General features: G+C 36.7%; 1 protein-coding gene across 1 annotated transcript in view; it reads left to right on the top strand.

Annotated features, from left to right (window-relative positions):
* The first annotated feature begins 2150 nt into the window (after positions 1–2150).
* The window catches only part of SEMA6D (semaphorin 6D), a 139744-nt gene continuing 131445 nt past the window's right edge, over positions 2151–10449 (top strand). The window contains exon 1 of the mRNA XM_037394311.1: positions 2151–2229. The gene's annotated coding sequence lies outside the window, so the exon portion shown is untranslated. The remainder of the gene's footprint in view (positions 2230–10449) is intronic.

Here is a 10449-nt window from a genome sequence, read left to right as displayed (position 1 = left end):
TGCTTTGTGCCATCTTAGTCAGCATGAAAACAACAGCTTCAACCTCAGTTTGAGTCATGATGTCCATTTCCCCCTCAACTCTCATTTTCAAGCCAGCACCTTCATGCTTTCGCCCATCAAAACTCTTAAGGCACTTCTGCAAAAAAAACTGATTCTTCAAATCTTTCCTCAAAATGTGCCTTTGCCAGGCTGCCTACAAAAAGTACTGCTTGACGTAATGGCTATTACCTTCTTTTACTTCATACTGACCAATTGCCTTTTGTCCTCAATCCAATCCACTGTATAAATTCTGAGGAGTTTTTTCCACTGTGCATTTAGGTAGGGCTAATGCTGTAAGTCCGGGCCCATGAGCAGGACGCAGAGGTGCTGTGGTAAACAGCACTGAAGGGACCAGTAAAGGCCGGGAGGAGCTGAAGTCATGGCTGTATCCCTGCAGAACGGGCCTGGCACACGGTTCTAACAGTTAATATTTTTTGGCAAAAACACAGATATGGAAACTATGTCCGTGGCCAGATGTGCACACAGAGAGCTGCCAAAACAGAGCGGTATACTCTGTAAGCCGTGCTGTTTTCCTCAATAATGTACGCAGAGATGCTGGTCCTTACCTTGGAAAAAGTGAAACACTGAATAAACTCTGGGATCTGCAGCTATGGTTCTGGGGTGGTTTAAAGTATTGTGAACTGATGCTTAACCAGCTAAGCCATTCCCTCCAGCACCCTTTTGTTGTAATCTCTCTCCAAAGATATTAAAAATACAGAAACCTTGGCCAGGTTGTAGTTGATCTAATTTATAAAACATTTTCTGGGTATTAAAAGCTAGGGCAATGCACTAGCAGTTTTTAAATTGTGTTAAATATACTGTAAACTCCCAGAAAGAACCTTTCATTGAAGATTATTGTATGAAGATTTGAAGATTAAAGTGTCTAGATTAAAGATTAATGTGAAGTGCACTGGGAAATTGTTTGATGTATAAGGAGCTATATAGTATATTAATCGTGCACTTTTCAAAACTGCCTGAGGGATTTAGACACCCAGTTCTCTTACATGTCTTTGAAAATCTCACTCTTAGGAATTTGTTGTTATATAGTGAAAATGGTAGTATCTTCATTGGGAGCCTAAGTAAAAGAGGAAAGGAAAGGTGTGGGGACCCCCTGTATTCATCTAGGGCTTGATGCTGGCTCCCTTACTGTTCTTCCTGTTTTGAATTTGCTCTGTTGTTGTATAGAGGCAACTTGGATTTGAGTGCTATGACTTCATAAAACTGGTCTGACCCAAGAACGCTGCACCACCTGCCTATGTATTTCTTGTCATCAATTCCATTTCTTTGCTTTCACATCAAGATAGTTTTTATGTTCTCTTAAATAGAAGTAATTGGAATAATTTTTAAAATAACCATGTAAGCATTAATGAAACAAATGTATATATATGTACATATCTGTATTTACAATGTAGGATGTGTTAATTAAAAGTCAATAGCAAAAATAATTCTATGTTATACATATATTTCATAAAATAATCCTGGTGCTGGAGTTTCTCATTTTTTTTTTAATACAGAAATTTCAATACTTTAATGAAAGAAACGTTCCACATGTGGTAGAAATTACAAGTTTGCTTGTCCCTGAACTGCTGCAATACAAATAAGCTGTTAAATGCCAACTCTGAATGTTATTTTTCAGATGTTAAGAGAGATAATCCTGTATAAAACTATTAGGAGGCAAATTTATTTGAGCTTCAAAACCTCTTTGATCTGAAATGAAAATGAACTGTGCATGAGTGTATGCTTCATTAATTTGGGGTTGGCCAATTGTGTGCATTTTTGTTTGTTTCGTCCATGAGGCATCTTACTAATGCAGTTTATTAAAACAAATACTGCAATAGAATGGTTTATTTCCTGGTAAAATCTGTTGCATGGCTTTCATAAAAGGACAGTTTCTCTATAGAAAGTACCAAAATACCCTGTGGGAATCAATACTCAGGTTCACAGTCACTTGAAAAGCCAACGTGCTGGTGTGTTGCGTTCAGATCTATTTTAATGGTCTTATCATTAAACCTGTAGTAGGCATTTATAAAGTAAGGCTTCCATGGGTACTGGGAAAGTGTGATTAAAAATAATCATCTGTCTGATGAATATTTTCCTCTGACTTTTGGCAGGATCACTCAACTGAATTCGTGCCAGACTACAGGAACACTGATGCCAGCAATTTGAGGATCTTCACATTTGGTCTCAGTGGTAAGGTCTAAAGATGCCTTAGCAAACCACATTAGAATATTACCGTTTTCTGTTATTTTACACTGAAACTGTGTGAAAAATGAAGTATTTCCTCTTGACCAATGCAAGGATAGAGGGATGTAAGAATATATATTGATCTGCAAGGGATTGAGCTCAGAATGCAAGTTCTGAGCTATTTTCATCAAGCTAAAATCGGAAAGGCCATTTTTATTGTCCTCTCTACTAAGTAACTCCTCTCAGAAGGCTTGACATTGTACATTTTGAAGAATGTAACCATTTACAGAAGGATGGTGGGCAGGCTCCAGAGAGAAAGTAAAATGCACAAAAAGGAAATTCAGTGGTTTCCTCTTGCTGAAAACTGAGCAATAAGTTGTAAAATTACAAATTATTTTCCTCTCTAATGCTATCTTTGCGGTAACTAGTCTGATTGCTCAGACCTTGAGTCAGATTCTCAAATACTGCTGTGGAGCCCTTGTGAAGGTATGCAATCTCTCTGCATCTTGAAGCTCAGAATTTCTGGTGCAGAGATAAATTCTCAGCTTTGGTTAAAGAGAAAAGGAAGAGGGAACAGCTGAGTCCTGCCATACTTCTGCATCAGTTTGGAATAACTTTTCAGGAAAAATGTTACTGGGTAGTGTGGGGTAGTTCTTTAACAGGAAATCTTGTTGGTTTGTAAGTGTTCACCTTTTGGGGGAAGAAAGTTGCAAATTTTATATTATAATATTGTCTGTGCTGATATTTTCTTCAAAATTATTCTCACCATTATGCCACATACTGCATTAAATATTTTGGGACCTTGGGGAAAGTGGGAGGGCAGAGGAGGCATACCACTGCGCGCTGTACTCCAATGGCCACTGTTAGAGGCAGGATATAGAGAGCCCTTCGACCTCACCCTGTCCAGTCATGCTCATGCTGGTTTTAGATCCCTGTGATACACATATGAAGCATCACCACTTCCAAGTCCTGATGATTCTAGGCTATTGAAGTATATTCAACTGCAAAACCTAGAACTCTTCTGATAGGGGAAAAAAACCCCCAGTATTCAGCATCCCTCTAGCAATTTATTATCATTAACCAAGTAGTTCAATAAAATCTCTGCTTCAGTTTAAAGGTGTGTTCAACAACTATAGCATTCCTATCCGATCATGCTCTTTTCATAAAAAAATGAGCATAATAATTTGTTATCATGATTCCTCAAGACAGATTACATTTCCTTATTGCTGGGTAACTGTTATAATGTTGGAATGTGTTCCTAATAAAGGACAGTATCTCCCTCAGAGCATACTGTACTAGTAACGCACTTTATTAGAAATAAAAGAATACAGCATTCATATCATGTTACTTGATCACATAACCAAGGTGCAGAACAATGGACTATCAAGGCAGTTTTGTAAGGAAATAATATGATCCTAATAACACAATTCTAAACTTTTCAAATGGTTGTTTGACACTAGTAAGTTCTGTGTGCACTCATAAGTTGGAGAGCTGAAAGTCAGTGCTGTTCTGACAGACAGAATTCCTGGAAGCTAGGAGTGACTGGTACTGAGCTACTAGATCTTTTTCCCCTGGAAACAGAAGACACTAATGACCCAGTAAAGGAAAGCAAGAGAGCCTCATTTGTTCTGTCTTAATGAAGGCAAACGAAAATCCATTATAAGTCATCCAAGGCCCAGCCCTGTGACAAAACCCCTGTTCACTTCAGCAGGAGCAACATGGGTAACAAACACATAAGCACTAAGAAATACAACTGGTTTCAGATAAAGTCCTTTAGGACCTAGGAGAAAAATTTGACCAGCTATAAATACACACAGGGAGAGAGAGAAATTTCCATGTTCACGCTATCAGTAAATATGTAGCATATGCCTCAGAAGGATTAATGACCTTCAGGGCATACAGATGACCAGTTCACTTGTTCCGCAGTTACAGAGTCAAAAAATAGTTTATTATTATGTACAATTAAAAAAAAAATGTGTGTATATGGACGTGTGTTGAAGTGAGGAAAGAAGAGTGTTACTTCTTAGTGCATTTCTTTATTTGACCACCCCTTCACACTTCGTTTCAGCTTTTATATGTTTTTTTGTGTTCATACTTTATTATATTTTTTGAGGCAAGAAAGGTTTTCAATGAGTTGATGAATGTCCGTATTAAATTGGATCCCCTTTTTTAATTAAGTTCATCTAAATTTAATTTTGCAATTTTACTTCAGTAAACTCATCCGACTCCAGATGTTGAATGTGCTTTTCCTATTCCTGCTCTCACATAATTGTACCTGTAAAAGATTTATGACTTAGAGAGGCATTTCTGAACACTTTTGAGTGTTTTCAGCATATGTTTCATGGATGGCTGGTAACATGACCAATTAGCATCCAAAAATACTGCTCTGCACCCAGGCTTTCTTTTAATAGGATGTTAGTTTTATTAGCTTGAACTTTAAACAAATAATCAGTTTAAAAGAAACATTATCAAAGCATTTCAAATTATAAAGGGATATTGTGTTCAACAGACATTTTAAAAGTGAAAGAGGAGTCTCCAGAAGCTGCAGGATGCCATAAGAAAAAAATATAACCAAGAATTACTCATATTGATTAAAGAAAACCCCAAGCAATTTCTGTATGTTTGGGCCCCTTCCTTTCATTACAAGTGTGGTGGTGAATTATTCGGTGCCGTCAGTGTGTTACTTGAACTTTGTAACCATGGGAAAAATATACTTGTTTTTGGTCTTATTGGTCTTAAAAATTTCAAAATGCTTTTACTGATTTTGCTAATGCGAGCAATGACTTTGCAGACTATCACCACATACTTTTCATATTCTGTCATGTCTTCTGATCAGTGTGAATGGCTCTTATTCTATGATTTACTCTGAATTTGCTCCTTAAATCTGGGCATATCCAACAACATTTTATGCAACACATGAGGCATTATATTATGAGGCTGTGGTTCTCGTCAAAGAAACAGATACCCCAATTAAATTTTCAGGTAATATTGAAAAGACTATTCCAATTAGAAACAATAAGATGGTTGTATTCTTTTTTTTCTTCAAAACAGAATCACTTTCCTTGAGGTTTTTTGCTGATGTAAGCCCTTTTGATACATTTATTTGAAATATTTATCCATGCAGTAAACAAATCCAGTTTGAACATTTGTGTCAATTCAAGGCTCATAGGATGCAAACTGCTCTAGGCATGATTGGCAAACTGTCACTCCAGGATTGTTTGGAGGTTTCCTCAGAACAAGTAAAATTACCAGTTCCAAGCATCAGTAATGGTACTATGAATTACCTTCTCTGGTGGGTTTGTTTGGTTTTTTTTCTCTTTTATATTCTTACAAGCCTTCATAATATAACTTGATACTTACTAAAGAATTCAAAGAGTTGTTATAATTGTAGCTGTGGTCCATGTGTTAGGAAAGGGATGGACTAAGTGACCTAGTAGTTTACTCAGGAGATGTCAGTGTCAAGGCAGGCTATAGAGCAGTGTCTTTGATGACTTTCTGTAGGCAGCGGAGGAGGGCAGTCAGGGAGCTCCCTCAGTCAGAGCGGCAGCCCTGGAAATTTGACTCTTCTTTTGTGCTCAGGTTGTATCTTTCCAGTGAAGGTCAACCTTGTGGTGAAAATCTCTTCTGTGAGGGTTAGACTTGGGCATCTGTCTCATAACACATTTTACTACCGTTATTTGAGTTCATCTCTGTTTCCCAGAAGGACTTTTCTCCATTCATGAATAGAATGTGCGATTTTGCATCATTTTCATTTCCCCCGGAATTCTTGGTGGTGCTGGGTTAAAGTAACTGCAATACATAATGTGAAGCAAGTATACACTTAATGGAAGTTTTAGCAAAGCGACTGAACTGGCTTATTTAATTTCCAGCAAAATAAAGAAACAACAATCCTCCATTGGGTGAAGTGCCTCTGAGCTTGAGAGGCTTCATGTGGAAGTCTGGATGAGACCCAAAGAAGGAACCACTTAGAAATTACAAAATGACACAGTTTATGTTATTGTTAAATTGTCAAGATTTGCTATATATTTGTTGAGATGGTAACCATACAGGGTGTTTTCAAAGACACTAACTAGAGAAGGGTATGTTAAACCTCCAAAGTCTAAAGAATGCCTAATGACTGCCTGCCAGTACAGCTGAATCCTGCTGGGTAATGGGGGAATGCCTACCATGTAGATATAAAGGGGGTTATTTAGGAGACCCAGTGAGCTGTGAATTATTGCCTAGGTTGTCACAAAAAAAAAAAAAAAAAGAAAAAAAAAAAATGAGTTGTGAAGAGGAAAGAACGTGTACTGAGTTCTGAATAGCTTTGTGATACTTTTTTTGAGATAGATGAGGAAACTTATATACACTCTCTGCAAAAAGAGATAATCTGTTTTGTCAGATTGCAGATGCACCAGCCACCTAGATTACTGTGAAAAACCCATTAAAGAAACAAAACTGGGTTATTTTTATGCCTGACAAATGCATGAATCATAAGAAAATAATATTTGCCCAATAACTGAATTTAAGATCTGTATTGATCTGGCTTCCACTGAAGTCAGTGGGAACATTTCCACTGGTTTTAATGGGACTTGGGCTGAAACCTGGGGGAGTTAGAGTTGAGAGCTGGATTGACAGGAGAGGTGGTGGGGAATACCTGCCGAGCCCGCTTGTATTGTGCAACATTAGCACAAAGCAAATGGAATTATAAACTGGGAAATACTTTTAAAAAAATTGTCACATAGTGTGCTGAAGCTCATAATCTGAATCCCAAATGAATACTTGGGAAAGCTATACTCTGTACTTATAGAAGGTTACATATATGCAAATAAATTTTAAAAAATGGGAAGAATTTCACCCAAATTATGAAGCTCGTCTCTCTGTTCCCCTCAGGCATTTCATCACAGACTCAGGGTAGTAGGATCTAAACGGGCTGTTGTTTCTATTATATTAAACTCATACAATCTCTGAATTTTCTGTTCCATTATATAGTAACAGGCACTTACATACTGTCATCTTCTTACCTCTTTAAATGGAGTATGTGAGTTTGCAAGTATGGTGAAAGAAAGGGCATAGGAAATGAAAGTAACTTACATCAGCTGTGTTTAATTTTTTACAGCTACTTCCTTTAAGCAGATCTAGCTGGAAATATTGTCTTGTTTTTCAAAATTGTAAATGACTTTTCAAATTAAAGCTTTTTCTTTTTTAAATCCTGCTTTCAGCAGAATAAGTAATATTTTGTACAAAGACTGAATAAAAGGGTGAGTCTAAGACCATAGGACTGCTAAGACCACAGGAAAGAGTATTTTTCAAGGGGTTGACCTTATTTTTCAATAAAAATGTTTGAGATTTTATTGCTGAAAATGAACAGCTGGAATTAACAGGAAGAGTAAATGTTTTTTCATCTACATTTGGAGGTGGAGTAGAATTCTTCAGCTCTCTCTGTAATTGTTGGTAAGGACTTTCTCTGCCGAGCTGAGTGATTCTAATTTAAATGATTTGTTTTTCAATATGAATAAGATTTGCTTATCAGTCAGCTTACATGTAATCAACTTAAATGCAGTTTTAGAAAGAGATGAACCATGTCAATGTAATTCCCAAGATGAGAAATGAATACCTGATGAACTTCATTCTTCTAAGATAAAAAATAATGCATTCCTTTAGGTTTTTGTTTGGGGTGGTTTTGTTCCTGGGGATTCTGTTAAGTGGCAGTCATGGGGTGGGTTCTTGTTACAAAGGGAATATTCTCCACGTAATATATACACATACTTACTTGTCTTGTAACATAGTTCCATTAGTAGTGAAATATCCCCAAATATTTTAGTTTTACCAACAGATCTGTTTAAAACACAGAAAATAAGCATGACAAGTCAGGCTAGCCAAAAAGGAAGATTGGGTATTGAACAGAGGCAGTGGTAGTTCAATGTGAAATATGGGCACACACCTTGAACCATTTCTTATTTCTGAACCATGCCTTACTTCTGTAGGTTTCACCTGACAAAGGTGAATGAGAAACAATGGTCTGACAGTAAAACCCGGGCCCCAGAGAGGAGGGAGATATTTATAGCAGTAAGACAAAGTGAGGTAGTAGGGAGGATTTGATGTTAAGCTGAGTTTCCTTAACTAGGCTGTGAGCTGAGATTGCAGAGTCCATGAGAGATCTTGGAAGGGGCTGCAGGGCTTTGGGTGCCTTTCGTGCAGTGTGGGTTAGTCCGTAACTGTAGTCTTAAGAGAAATATAAAAAATGGTGTTTGGGAAAGAGTATAGCAAAAAGGCAGGGCAGTAAGAAATCTTACACGACACTGTGGTGCTTCATGACTGTATGTTACATGTCCAGCAAGGTCCTCTTCCAAAATTATTCCCCTTTTTGCCAAGGTCTGAGCTAACAGCCCTGTGCATCTCTGTGTTATGGAGTGATGGGACCTTACTGTATCCCATAAAAATGGAGTAATTCTTCATTCATGAGACTTATTTAATACACAGCACAATAAATTCATTAACTAATTTCTTATTTTATTTTTTTTACTCAGTGTTCACAGTTAAAGTGCAAACAATAAATAGCAATTTAAAAAAATAAAATAAAAATAATAATTAAAAAAAAAAAAACAAAACCAAAAACAAAACCAAAAACAAACCACAAAACCCTGCTGGTCCTCCAATTGTTTTTGTTACATGCTAGTGCAGAATTACTAATGAGAACATATTTAGGTATAAATAAATCTTTTATCCTCATTATAACTCCACTGTGTTCCTACAGTGAAGTCATCCACACAGATCTGCTTATGGGTTGAAAGCCTCAATAGCCTCTTTTATTTGTAATAAATATTGCATACTGATGTTAACAATGTCATTGTGTGATGTCTCAATAGAGGATTATGACTTCATGTAATGTTAGCTTGATGTCTCTTCTCTCCTGTAATGGAGTCAATTTTCCTTACAAAGGGGATGAGAATCACTTATTCAAGAAACCTTGTAACAAATATTCTATGTTAAGGTGGCACAATGAAGCTCAAAGCCTGTAAACACAGAGTTAAAGTTCAGTGCTTAATCTTAATTTACCCCTGCTGGGTACACTGAAATACACTTTAAAGTTAGAAACCCGTATTTCCCCCAAAATAGCATTTGAAGTTTGAATTACTGCATTTTCAGGTGTAATTCCACATATAGGTATATGGAATATTCCTGAAATGTGCATGACTATAAATAACATAATCATAAAAATGATTCTGTGGCACATAGCTAGTGCAAAGAGAGGATAAAATGTATTTATATTAATAAGCAAAGAGTAAAGCAATCTTCCGTCATCTGCCAGAGACAAACGGCACGTTGGGGAATAGGGCCCCAGCTCAAATGGCACTTATGCACATGCTTAACCTCAATTATGGCATCAATGGGACTTCAGTACGGTCTTAAACACCGGGGGAAAAGGGAGCTAATGCATTGGCATAAAGACTCATATTTATATAATAATGCAAAATATTAAGTAAACTGTAGCACAGTCATTTGTGATGCATGAATATAGATATCTTGTAATATTAACGTAATACAATTGGATGCTTAGCTCCTGAACGCCTTCAAAATAATTTATCTGAATGCTCGTGAGAGAAGTTCAGGCTAAGATGAAAAGCATAAATCTGCCTAACAGCTAACAAATAATTCACATAACTGTCTGAAGACATGTTCAGAATACAGGATTTTATGAAAACTAAAGGGCAGAATATTACAGCTTTTGTGAAAATACCAGCTCTTACTTGTGCAAGATTGCAACTTAACATGAAAAATAAAATTAAACAAGACTTATCCTACAACAAAACTCAAACAGAAGCTGAATCCTTCTTAGTAGAACAGGACACCTCTCGTAGGAAAAGGTTTCAGAACCAATGCTATCACCCCAGTTTTTCACATCTGTACAAAAAAGATATGTCACATTGTATAGGCCAGCAGGTACTGAAATTACATGGATACTTCTTATGGAGAAAAGAATGTGTGATGCTTGAGAAAGATAAAAATATTAGCACATCAGATCTCCAGACAAATCAGGCAGATTTACACTGCAATTGGAAGTGTTATTCTGATGAAAATATAGACATGGGATTCGTTTAAGTGAGAAATTATTCTATGTTACGAATATGTTATTTGAGAGCTATTATTTCATTTAGTATAGTTAGGAACTGTTAGCTAGATTGTCTTATTTCTGCCAGTATAAATTTGAAGATCTTCCACTCATGTCAGCAGTCAACTTCACAT

Source organism: Falco rusticolus, chromosome 7 (assembly GCF_015220075.1).
Source record: "Falco rusticolus isolate bFalRus1 chromosome 7, bFalRus1.pri, whole genome shotgun sequence".
NCBI classification, from domain to species: domain Eukaryota; kingdom Metazoa; phylum Chordata; class Aves; order Falconiformes; family Falconidae; genus Falco; species Falco rusticolus.
Note: the sequence above shows the minus strand (reverse complement) of the source record. Positions and strands in the feature narration are given on the sequence as shown.